General features: G+C 28.7%; 1 long non-coding RNA gene across 1 annotated transcript; it reads left to right on the forward strand.

The window, feature by feature from the left end:
- Positions 1-879: 879 nt before the first annotated feature.
- Positions 880-4,326, forward strand: LOC139856100 (uncharacterized). The gene is made up of 3 exons (XR_011761668.1): positions 880-2,323; positions 2,410-2,474; positions 4,190-4,326. It is a non-coding gene; the product is annotated as an uncharacterized lncRNA (long non-coding RNA).
- Positions 4,327-14,374: the final 10,048 nt, after the last annotated feature.

A 14,374-nucleotide genomic window follows, 5' to 3' on the forward strand; every position in this document is an offset into this window, starting at 1 on the left:
ATCACATAAAACTTTCAAACCCTTATCTAAAAGCCCGTCATCTTTTAACTCCTCCGCTGCCAACTTCTTAAGATCTATAGTTCTTGAAACAACAATATGATAATCCTCCCGTAACTTCCTCACATCGTCTTCTATACCAACCCCCATAAATGTGTGGTTATCATTGTATAAAAACCTTTTCAAAGACTTTGGAATATATTGAGAATACAATAATTGGAAGATTAAACAATGGTGTCCGATGCACACTTGGAGTGTAGCAACCGCGCTGTACCTCCGATTTGAATTCGTCGGCCTCCACTAAATGTCAAGACCGAGTATTAATCGGTCGCTCTTAAGATGGTGAAATATTTCAATTTCCTAGATCCACTCGTCGACTAGAATGGGTTTGGCGGTCACGAGTGTGTAAATTGTTTCGTTGAAAAATCTGACTTGATCAAATTTGTCGACAGTCGTCATTGGGCGAAGATTATTAATATGTAAAGAACAACACAAAGACGAAGATGGAACAATAAAGAATGTAAGAACAAATTAATTTGAATATTTGTGATAATAAAGAATGTAAGGATGTATTAATTCGTGAGAGACGAATATATATGTAAAATAGAGATGGAATTGAAATACTTATACATTATTTTATATATATACATGTAAACATAATTATTCCGTTGTAAAATATTTGAGAAAATACGAGTAAAAGTCGGCGAGTTAGTTTGGAGGACACGATGAATTTAACAACTTTGATAAATTAATCTTTGTTAAAAACGTATATGCCTCTGAAAAGATGAATAAGATTACAACTGATATCTCCTTAAGCTATTTCTATCAACATTAGTCCTCCTAAATACTCTTAAGTTAAGTCTACTTAAAATTATTATTTGTTTCGTATATCTACAATACTCTTAAGTTAAGTCTTTGAGAGTATTTATAATTTTTTAAACATCACCATTAATCAAAGGGAAACGATTATAAAATTTTGAATTAACACCACCAATAGATTAGATACTAGTAATAGCTATAAGCGTTCGCGCGATATGACATAATAGTTATTTTAATGGAATGATAAGTGGCTAAAAAATTATTATAAATAAATATGTACAATAAATGACATAGTCATTCTTCGAAATTGCGTAACTATTATTTAAAATTGAATAACCATTATTGAAATTGCATAACTATTATTCGTAATTATATAACCGTTAATTGATATTGTACTACAACTATTATTCGAGATTGTATAACCGTTATTCAGGTTTTTTTGTTCCAGCATATTTTGTTGTTTAATAATGTAAGTCTTGATTATTTTAATTATGGGAGTTGAAATGGGATAGCAATTGTTATAGATTGAATTAAGCTTGTATTTGTTTCCTGTATTCGGTTTTCCATTTTCTATTTTTGGGCTTTTAGCTTTGTTTTTTGGTGGGCCTGAGCAGATCCAGCCCACTTAAGTTGTATGTTCGAAAACTAATATAATGTTTCACCTTTGCCGAAAAAAATGTTTTGAGTTTTTAACGGTTATGGTTGACAAAAACTACTCCAGAATTTTGACACCCAATTGTTAAAAAAGTTTAAGAATATAACAATTAAAAGCGTTTTGAAGTTAGCCCCAAATAAACAAATTAGAAATATCAAAAAGAACTTGTGCTTCCCAAATCCTACACCAAATTACTCAAATCAATCACTAGATAAAACGTGATTTGTAGTTTACATCATTTCACAAATTGCTTGATTTCGGTAATTTCCTACATATATCACTTCTACTGGTGTATCTAAACATCGAACTATCGATGATTCTATTGTTGTCGCTCGCTGGCATCATGCCTGCACCGATCTCAAAAACTACCACTGGTATGATCGTTGTCCATTTCTTACTTGTGTATATATATTGTATCTAAACATCGAACTATCGATGATTCTATTGTTGTTGCTCGCTGGCATCATGCCTGCACCGATGATCGTTGTCCATTTCTTACTTGTGTATATATATTTAAATTTTGGTAGTTGAAATTTTTGGTTTAGATTGTTGTTAATATGTATAATTTGTTTGATAAATTTTGATTTGAAGGATATGTTGCATATTAGGTCAAAATGTTGCAACAAATTTGGATTTTGTATAAACTTGTTAAAATTTAATGTATATTATGCTTTGTTAAGGTATGTTGCTGATGGCTTAAAGTGTTAAATTTAGTGTATTTGATAAGGTATGTTGTGAGAGGAGACATCATTGTTTTCTTCAACCAGATATATGATGCTTTTTGTAAGCTTTCAACTGACATGGATCTCAATGTACACATAGTGCAACTCTCTTTTTGATAGACGTGAGAAGGTGAATGGCTTGTTTGTTTATTTTATTATATATGTTAATCAAGTTTCTAGTGCTGAATAATAATGAAATTGTTGTTATTCTTGTAGGACCTACATTGTGACAGAGAGTAATCAATTCGCGGGTGATTATCTGTGTAGAGTAATCAATTCAGGTCATTATCTATTTTTTGTTTAATTTTATGCGCTTCAAGTATTTATTTTGATTCAGGTTCTCACTAGTAACCCCTCTTTATTCTTCCTACTTCCATTTACCATCATTAATGAAATTATACCATTATTGTAAGTGCGAATGGTCGTGTTTAATTTTGATGTCCAAGTAAGTTACTACAGTCATTAGTCATTTGTACTAATAAATCTGGCGAAATAATTGTGCCGTTGGTCCCTTCATTTTACTCCAAAAAGATAACAGCGTCCCTCAAGTTTTTTTTTTAGCTTTCAGTGTCCCTCTATTATCACCTTTTTTGATTACGCGTCCCTTCGTCAACTTTCTGTTAAAAAAGTCCGTTAAGTCATGTCATGTGCCTTGCATGTGAGGGCAAATTCGTCTTTTCGCCCCTCATCTTCATCTTCTTTGCTAAAAAGGAAGGAACACCTTTGCAGATTCATTTTTTCACTAAAATATCATAAACCTAAATTAATGAACCCATCATTCCATTTCAAATCTAAAGCAAAAAAAAAAAAAAAAAAAAAAAAAAACCCATCATTTAATTTCAAATCTAAACAGAAAAACAACCCAACATTTTAAGTCAACTTTTATATGAATACTCAATTTGAATTGAAGCACAAATTTATTCACAGTTACTGCTAACCTCAAAAGTAAAAATTCAAAGTTTTGCATTTTCTTGACTTTTATACCGAAGCACACAACTGAATTATAATACTTAAACCTATAGCTAGTGAATGCTAATTTTCTTTTTAACAACTAGATTTCTAATTCATATTCAGAATATGACGAACAGTAGTTACAAAGTTTATGAGCACAAAAATTTAAACTCAAGATCTAGATGTTTTTAGGTGATTATTTCTACATGAAAGATGTTTAAAATTAATAGCTTAACACTCTTTGATCGATTTCAGAGCTTAAAAACAACTATATGATCCGAATTTAAAAATCAACTTCTAGCTCAAAAACTTTAGATATCAAAATTCACCAACTAAAAGATGTTTTTAATTCAGTTTTGAGAGTCAAATAGTTCAAACGGGTGATAAGGAATACGAATCTGGAAGTAGTTTGATCTGAAAACCGCTGAAATGAACTAATTGTTGACAGAATGAAGAACAACAGATCTAGACTTGATTTGACGGAATCGGTTTGTTGAAGAAGGTTAGGTTTTCAATCAGGAACACGAATCTAAGTTTAGTTTGAAGTTTAATCTTCAGAATAGAAAACCCCTAATTTGAGCTTGTAGATGAGGATGAAGAACGATGAAGATAAGTTCTGAATATGTAAACCAAAGGTATTCGGTATAGTTGATGTTTAGATGATGATGATGAAGATGATCATATAGTTGATTTTATGAAATTGGGTGCTGGAAATTTTGGGGATTTTTTATAGAAAAAAAAAAGATGAAGTTTGAAGGTGATGGGAGATGGGAGATGATTATGAAATGTGAATCTGTACAGATAATGATAATTTTTTAATGATGAATATTAAAAGACGAATTTTCCCTCACATGCAAGGCACATGACATGACTTAATGTACTTTTTTAACAGAAAGTTGACGGAGGGATGCGTAATCAAAAAAGGTGATAATAGAGGGACGTTGAAAGCCAAAAAAAGAACTTGAGGGACGCTGTTAGCTTTTTGGGGTAAAATGGAAGGACCAATGGCACAATTATTTCAAATCTGGCTATATAATCCTTGTAGGTTCTTCAAGGATTTGAAATGTAGTGGAAAGGAAACTTGTTGAGAAGTTTATGGAATACCAGGTGATTAATAGATTTACAAGCAGTTTTTTTGTTTGTACTATACATGTATGACATGCTTTTGATATTGTTTGTATAATCACTAGTAAACCAATTGAAAGCATTACTAATCAGCGCAACAAGAATAATGATGTGCAATTAGCGTATTTTGTTGAAAGCAAGTTCTTGGGTGAACATTTATAATTGCAGTTTTCACATCTATAAATTATGACATGCAGTTTAATTTATGTGTTTTTAACTTCCTTTCACTAAATGGAAATTGATTATATTTTCGTTGTGGTTAAAAGATTTAGGCACTTAAGAAGGTATCTGAGTATGCTTGATGAACTGAAGTGTTGACTTGTTATAAATGTTGATGTCATATTGTTCATATTGTTCTATAGTCGCCTTCAATGGTCACTTCAATTGTAATCTTGTTATAAATGCTTCATGAACTGAAGTGTTGACTTGTTATAAATGAACTGGAGTAGGATCCTCAAGTCAAAAGAAAGATGGAAGAAAGAAAAAGAGGTCAAAATGGTTATAAGAATTTTAGTATGTAATCTTTTGTTTTTATTATTATAACAGATCAAATAAATTTTTATTTTTGTAAGTGTTTTGACATCATCAATCAGGGGAGATTGTTAGCAAAATGATATGTAAATCTGATAAGTCAAAAGTAGTGTAGCTAAGTATTTGAGAGTCTGGGAAAATAGAGTATGGAATTTAGAGTCTGGAAAATCATAAACTCAAGTATTGCATGAAGAACACAGACTCTGCACTAACTATCGTAAGACTCGAAAAATTATTCAAATACGCGTAAATCCTTAAAGATAAGAATGAAGAGATTCCATCTAAGCGAATATCTCTGATTTTTAGTAGAAGATTTGGTGGTGATTCGATATTATCTAGTTTCCTATTTAGTTGCAAAGTTTGTTAGGAAATGAGATATTTTAGACTTGAGAAGATTGTATCTCAAGTATATAAATAGGAGACTTGTAATTCATTTAAACTCATTCATCATTCAATGAAATCTTTTCTGTTTCATCTATTTATTCTTATTTACATAATGTTTTTATATCATTAAGAAAATCAATTGTTTCCGCACTTGTTAAACTGTTTAATACTTACAATTAATCATAGTTATCTTGTTCAATTGATTACTAAAAGTTCTAGGTCACTTGATTGGGACTTACATAGAGTTCTTGATCAAAATGAATTGAAAATATATACTATAATGGACAGGAGTGTGAAGAATTCTTGTTTAGCAAATAATGTTGATAGAGCTGATAATCCTCAGTTTTTTATGAGTAAATTCTAGCAGGTTGGTTAAGTATAATGCAAATTCAGAAGAAGTATCATGCAATTGTAGATTTTTTGAAAGAGTATATTACTTTTGTCGACACATTTTATATGTGTTAAGGTTGTCAAATGTCGAAGTAATACCAGACAATTATGTTAGAAAAAGATGGTGTATTGATGGCATTACTTTAAAAGATCCAAAGACATGTTTTGATTCTAATCAAGTTGGATCTTCAGAAGAGATTAGTGTTTTAATAAAGGAGATTTATGAAATGGTTGATCACTCGGTAGGGATGAATAAGAATGATCCTAAAAAATTGAGTTCATATAAAGACTTGTCTAGTTAAGAAGAAGATGATTTTGGGAAAAAAAACATTTGAAGAACATGAGAGAAGGGAGCAAGATATTGATGGACAGAGATCTAGGAAGTCAATGGATGGTTTTTAAATCAATGTAATATAGCATATAATTTTTTCTTTTTTTGTTTTCATTGAAAAATGTTGAAAAAATAAACAATTCATAATAAATTTGTTTTCATTGAACAAATTTCCATTCAGAACCGACATACTATAAGAAAAAGTGTTCGAATTCATACATATGTATAACAGAAATTGAAAAACGAAGTAAAACCAGTTGCCCTAATGATGGATCTAGCAAAAAACCCTACCCCTTTCTATTTATAGTCGAGCTCGTTAAATGCCAAACTGCAGATAAGAACGTCGTTCCACATAACGTGGAACAGGAACGCCCTTTTTGGCCCAAGACATGGTCAATTTTGTACCAAGTTAGGCTTTTAGCCTTGAACCAGCTTATCATCAATTTTCTTCATTAAAATACTCAATCTCAAGGCCCAACATCTTCATACTAAGCGTAATTATAATTATAATTATAAATATACTCAATAGAGAGTATAAAATTACTATTCACTCCATTATTTTAATTCAAAAGGGTGTTTTTGTAATTTTACTCCAACCTATTTATTTACTCCCTCATCCAGAAATGCCAGAAGCTTCTGGCGATGATTTTCTGGAGAGATTATTAGCGACGCTTCTACACCATACATATTTTTAAGCACTTCTTAACTCTCACAATCACAATTCCACCATCACCACTAACCTCCTGCCACCAATAACCACCACCACCTTGGACAATGTAACGACCCGGATTTTTCCTCTAATATACTGAAAATTAATATTTACATAATTAATGTTTCCAACATGTTAAGCAATCAAACTCATTAAGAATTGGTTATTTGCAATGAATTTTATACAAACGTTTGGCCACCCAGTTTGTCTGACGATTCACGAACGTCATAAATTGAAATAATTATATAATGATGTATATATGGATATATATATATATATATATATATATATATATATATATATATATATATATATATATATATATATATATATATATATATATATATACTTATGATTTGTTAAAATGATATTTAAGTATCTCATTATATATAATAACAATTGGTTATATACATAAAATGAGATTACTAACTTAAAGACTTCAAGACTATATACATACATATAACGATTAACGTTGTAATAACTTCTAAATTAAAATGTATGTATATGTATTGTATTAATATGTATTAATACACTTTTGAAAGACTTAATAATATATATCAATATATTTATACTCAATAAAGATAGCTAGACTCATTTTCTCATTCAATTTTATCAAGAATCCTATTCGTATTCATACGGTATTTATACCCGTATCATACACAGCTTCTATACGTATTTACTATGGATATATACATACCAAATCATTGATCTTAGCAGCCCTCAATCAGTTGTGAGACATGTATAAACATGATGTAGACTTGTGGGAACCATGGCTTGGAAACTAGTATGACTAAATGCATAAAATTACAAACCATGGAGCCATGTTGTTGCCCCCATTTTGATGCCAACATTTAGGATAAATAATCATCCATTTCATTCCAATTAACTACATCATTTTACTCTCTAAACACATACTCAAACACTCTCTCAAATCTCCATTCAATTCAGCAAGTATTAGTCTCATAATCCAAGTTATAATCATCATAACAAAGCTTGATCAAGAACACTTCAAGAATTCCAAGCCATCAAGGGTATCTTTGAACTCAAGATATTCTCCTTATTTCTCCAGCAACTTTACTCATTTGATTTGAGGTAGTAACCTTATTCATAATCTTATTCGATTCGTATTCATATAGCTATCTTATTTTGAGTTATAACTAATAAGAACAAGAACATAATTTAGATTATTTCTAAACTCGTTTGCAAATAAACTTAATCCTTCTAACTTGACTTTTAAAACACTTTAAAACATGTATTATGACAGTATGTCAAGCTAACATAAGGATATAAAACATGTAAACACGAAGAACACCTTAAAATCGAATATACGCCGTCTTAGTCGAACGGGGGCTGTTTTGGGTTTGATTTTAAAAACCTATCTTAAACTTTGAATTAAAAGATTTCCTTTGGTGAAAATCTTATTTTATATGGATATGAAATATATCCAAAATCCATGGTTAAAATCTAATTGGAAGTATGTTTTTCAAAAGAGTCATCAAGATGTCGTTCTTACGACGGATATGACTATCTTCTTGTATTTGACACCTAAGCTGTATTTTCAACTATAAACATATACTTTTTCTGTTTAGATTAATAAATAATGGTTCGATACAAAACCATGGCAAGTCGAATCACTCAAAACAAATTTGTAACGAAGAAATTATGGGTAAAACAAAATTGGATATTTTTGTTTGTTTTTAGCTACGGTTTTGATTAATAAAAATGGATGCTAACCTTATCCTAGCTAACTTACCTTGTATCCTACATGTATTTATACATGTCTTGTTCCCAAACTTATGGAAATACAATTTATAATAGTCGTGATTAAGTTCTACGATAATATATTATAGTCTTAATAAAGATCGTAAGGCACCATATATATATATATATATATATATATATATATATATATATATATATATATATATATATATATATATATATATATATATGACTTGATCACCGTGGATTCGTATACAAAGTTTTGACATATCATTTTGACTTCTTCTATATATATTATTGGAATGAACTATTGGACACCATTGGCAGTAATCTCGAGTTAGCTGTGGGTCGAAGTGGATTCCAAAATATTATATACTTTGAGTTGTGATCGAGCCTGAGACATGTATACAATGGGTCGCGGATTGCTTCAGACAATATACATATTATGTGTCTTATTATATTAAGACAATATATTATAGTGTTAGTGAATTCTAACACAATATACGTATTTATATTTATATATATATTTATACTGTTGGACTATTGGACTACGAACGTTAGACTACTAACAATGGACAATTAAAATTATCACAAGTATCATAAGTATGTAATATTAATTATATATATATATCTTGACACAAGAATATTATTATTAGGTTCGTGAATTTGTCAAAAGGCCAAGTCTTATCACCATCTATTCGGAAATCATCACAAGTGAGTTATAGTCCCATTTTTACTATCTAAATTATTTTGGGATGAGAATACATGCAACATTTATAAATGTTTTACAAAATAAGCACAAGTTCATGGAACTACATTCTATGATTGTTTTGTTATACCGGATATCTGTACTTATTATTATTATTATGCTTGGTAACCTAAGAATTAGTGAAAAACACTAATTGACGCGAATCCTAAAGGTAGATCTACGGGCACCAACCACCCCCATTTTCGAATAGTGGAAATGCTTTAGTACTTTGAAGGGTTCTTGTCATACGTTTGAATAGTGGAATGTATGATGCCAGATATCTTAAGCGCTCTATGTTAAGGTCGGTTATCAGGCGACTCATCGTATGAATGATTTTTGCAGTTGTAATGATCCTGCGCATTTAATTAAATGAAATCTTGTGGCTTATTAAATGTTATGATTATTATATAGAAATTAAACCTATGACTCTCCAACATTTTGTTGACGTTTTAAGCATGTTTATTCTCAGGTGAATATTAAAAACGCTTCCGCTGTCGTATGCCAACCCAAGGTCAAGATTTGGAGTCGGCATAATTGTTTATATTGTTTAAACTTGCATTCGGAGTATTTGTTGTAATATATTTGATCATATTGTAATGGGTTGTGTAAAAACTTATTTATTTGAGGAGATTGACTTTGATAGACAATCTAAATTATGTCATTAAGACCTTTATTCAATAATAAAGGTTATGGTTGTTTTTTTTAAAAACGAATGCAAGATTTGAAAAACGTCTCATATAGAGGTCAAAACCTCGTAAAGAAACCAATTAATATGAAAAGTTTATAATTAATATGAACGGGGCATTTCAGACAACCACCACCATCACCACCAGTGACCATCATTCGATCTCCAACAAACACCATGGTCAACACTTCCACCACCTTAATTAACCTACGGCCACTACCACTGTGATATTCCATCCGGCACCACCATCGACCTACCACAAACTCTGTCACACCCCCAAATAGGGCCTGAGGTATTTGTGACTAATTATATCAAATCACAGTTGTATAAATGAGAACGACTCTATATGAGACGTTTTATTGAGTTTTGCAGTGGAAGATAAATAGATTACATTGTATTTAATGAACAATGCATTAAATGTCTTTAATTGATATGATATGTAATGAAGACTTCAAGCATAACAAGCAATCATCATCAAATTTGCAAATGTAAGTCCTTCAAATTATCCATGAATGACTCGTTGAAATGTTGCTTTCAATTAGCAAATACACAGCGGAAGCATTATGTAGGACCCTAGAATAAACATGCTTAAAAAGTCAACACGAGGTTGAGTGAGTTCATAGGTTTATCATAAATCAATAGTTCAATATAGCATTAGACCACAAGATTTCAGTTTAAAGTTGATTAATACCAAATATATCAATCGAAAGAGTTGCTGTTTGTAATATCACGACTAAACAAAAGTTACCCAGTGACACTTGTTATTCATGTCGTTGAATCATTATTATGTAGTCAAAGACCAACGGTCAACTGACTAGAGACGTCACTCTCAGTAGCGCTACTCACAATAACTAAGCTTGCATCTTATACCTCAGCAATTAACGATATTACGGCAGGGATTTAGCATGACAAAGCACGTATATAGCATAAAAGTTTGAGTACTTGTGTCTAAACGTAAAACAGTGATAAAAGTTGCGCATGTATTCTCAGCCCAAAAACATATATAAAAAAGGGAGCTATGAAAACTCACGATACTGTATTTCATATTTCGTAGTAATTATGCGTACGACGGCACTGAACAAGTACAGAGTTGACCTCGGATTCACGAACATATATCAAGTATATATATTAACACATATACTTGTAATCGAATAAGTTTATATATATTATTTCACTTGATATATATATATATATATATATATATATATATATATATATATATATATATATATTCTTTGTATAAGTATTTGTTTGATAAAATGACTTTAATAATGATAATGAATAAAAAGTTGTATTATTTTGTAATACAATAATAATACTAGTAGTAAAAATGATAATAATCATAATAAGGTTTTAAAAATAATAAAAATAATAATAATAATATAGTTTTGATGATAGAAAAAATGTTAATTTTTGTAATAATGATAATAATAATAATACTCAATAATGATAATAATGTTTATGATTTCATTAATAATAATGATATTAATAATAATAATAATAATACTTATAACAATAATAATAATGATAACAGTTTTTAATAAAAATGAAAAGTTTAATAATAATAATAATAATAATAATAATAATAATAATAATAATAATAATAATTATAATTATAATTTTTGATAACAATACTTAACATAACCATAATCTTAATCATAATAATTAAAGATATCAATAATAATACAATAATAATAATGTTAATACTAATGATATTAATAATTTTTGTAATATTTACAATAGTAATAGTAATAACGATATTAGTAGTTTTTAAATAAAATGAAAGGTTTAATAATAATGATAATGAAAATAATAATTTTTGATAATAATAATAATAATCATGATATAAATAATAATAATAATTATAATGATAATACTAATAGTTATAATGATAATACTAATACGTGTAATAATAATACTAGTAATAATTGTAATAACAATAACTATAATAACATTAGTAATAATAATAATAAAGATAATAATAATAATAATATAGAAATGGGAAAACTACCTTAAAAAGCTTTTTCTAAAAAAATTGCCCAAGACGGGACTCGAACCCGCGACCTCTCACTACCACGCTAACACCCTTAACCATTGAGCTGCTGCTTACTTTTCTAATTTATATTAGAGTTTAATTATATTTATATTATTTCTGTTTTCCACTTCTTCTTCTTCTAAAACTGGATCGAACAAACAACCCTTTAATAACCATAACATAATTTAAATAGTTGTAATAATGAAACGATATTGATCAAATGGAATTGATGGGATTAATCGAATCAGAAAAGAGAAAAAAAAGAAGAAGCAGCAGCTGTCGCTGTATTAGAGAAAAAAATATATGAACTTAAAACTTGATTTTGAAATCTAGATTCTTTTGAATTTTGATTAAAACATGAAATAAATTGCAAATGATTATTAGAAACTATCTGAGTCATTAATTTAACTTAAAACCTCAAAACAAACTCGAATTTTGCTAAGAACAATCCGTTGACTTTTTGAAATAGAAACTTTGACTTCGAAATTTGAATTCGATAGGATGAATTGAGAGGTGAAACTTTGCAGAAAGATTGAGTAAATGATTCCTAACATCTCTGCATTTTTAGTTTTTGAAATGGGATTCAAATTCAAGGTTTTGTAAAAATGGATAAGAACAGAGGTCGACACATTTGTTTTTTTGTTTTTTATATCTCTGTTTAATTTCAATTGATAGAAACATTTGTGTTTGATAATTGATAGAAGTTGAATGAACTTATTAAGATCACGAGCTAATCGATTTGTTTTATAACCAAATGGGTCGACAAGAACAAATATTTGGCCAGTAGGATTATAAAAATAAAATCAGGAAAATACATAAATAAATAAAAAGCTGATCGTGATTTATAAAAAAAATAAAAGCATATCTGAATCCATAAAAAAGAGCAGATATAAAATTATATATATATCGTGTATTGTTCTTGACTTTTTAATTTTATGTTTAATTGATATTATTATTAAATATATTAATAATAATAATAATAATAATAATAAAAATAATAATAGAATTAATAATACTATTAATAATAATAATACTATTAATAATAATTATGTTACTAATATGTATCATTAATAATAATGATAATAATAATTATTAATAATAATGTTAATAATATTAATGATAATAATAATATTAATGAAAATATTAATAAGTTATTTTATAATGACTATATCAATAATTATAGAATTTTTAATAATTCTAGTAATAATAATATTGATATTAATAATAATGATATTTCATTATATTAATATTAATGTTAAGTATTAATAGTAATACTAGTAATAATAATATTAGAAATGATAATAATGTTAGTAATGACAATAATAATAATAATCATAATATTAATAATACTGATAACGATAATGATTGTAAAAATAATTAATGATAATATTGTTTAAAACAATATTAATAATAATACTAATACGTAATTATTTACAAATAATTGTTCGTGAATCGTCGGAATTAGTCGAGGTTAAGTGAAATCGTGTAAAGAATTTGTTTAAATTTTTCCAAAAATTTTCAGGTTGTCACAGTATCCCCCTGTTAATAGAAATTTCATCCCGAAATTTAGTTGTTGCCATCAGTCGGCGTTGTTTGTAAATAGGTGAGGATATTTTCGTTTTATTTGGTTTTCACGTTCCTAGGTATACTCGGGGCCTTTAGTGAATTCCAACTAATAGAATATTGTTTTGTTTCAAGAGTTTAAATCATACGAACCATAATTTCTACAGGTTCTTCGATGAAGTGCATTTTATCATTAATACGGTGGTTATCTAAAGATTAACAAGGGTGTCATTTGACTAGGTTATCCTCAGAAGGGATGATGGTGCTATACAAGTATTTCAGTAAATTGGATACATGAAATGTGTTATGAATAGTATTGAGCTTATTTAAACCTTAAGCGTTTATGCCGCAATATTAGGGCAGACAAAACAAAGAGGTGTACGTATAGTCATGAAATTTGATAGAGATCGTCATTGTTTACAACAAGAATATTTTAATGATGAATATGAGTTAAAAATAGAGTTTTATCACTATTGGATAAATTAATTCGATTATAGGAAAAGTATAAACGAAGCTATCAAAAAAGATTGAAATGAGGAAATTAAATGTTCGTCTTAACTTTTGACGTAGTCACGATTGATTTCCGGAATTCAAGGAATTAAAGGAAATCTTCGTAGTCTATAAGATTTGATTCTCCGGTAATTAAAGAATTTTGAGATTTCTTTGATTAAATGCGGTGAATTGCCTCGATTGCTGTGTTTGGAAATTTGCTATAAATTAGCTTCTTCAGTTTCATTATCTTCACCACTTCTATACTTTCTTCCTAAATTCATGCTTCCAAAAGATTTGTTAATATGCTCAATCCCGTATTGATACTTGTTATTATATTGACCATATATGCAGTCATTTTTCTTTTTCATTTACCACCAGAGGAATCTGTTTACTTCTACTATGCCCTTGGGGTTATAATATTTTTAATTCTCCCGTGACTTTACGTTGCAATACGTATTGATATACACGGTTTATAATTTCGATGTTGTTATCGGGCTTTGTATTTTCCCTTATAT

Source organism: Rutidosis leptorrhynchoides, chromosome 6 (assembly GCF_046630445.1).
Source record: "Rutidosis leptorrhynchoides isolate AG116_Rl617_1_P2 chromosome 6, CSIRO_AGI_Rlap_v1, whole genome shotgun sequence".
Lineage (NCBI taxonomy): Eukaryota > Viridiplantae > Streptophyta > Magnoliopsida > Asterales > Asteraceae > Rutidosis > Rutidosis leptorrhynchoides.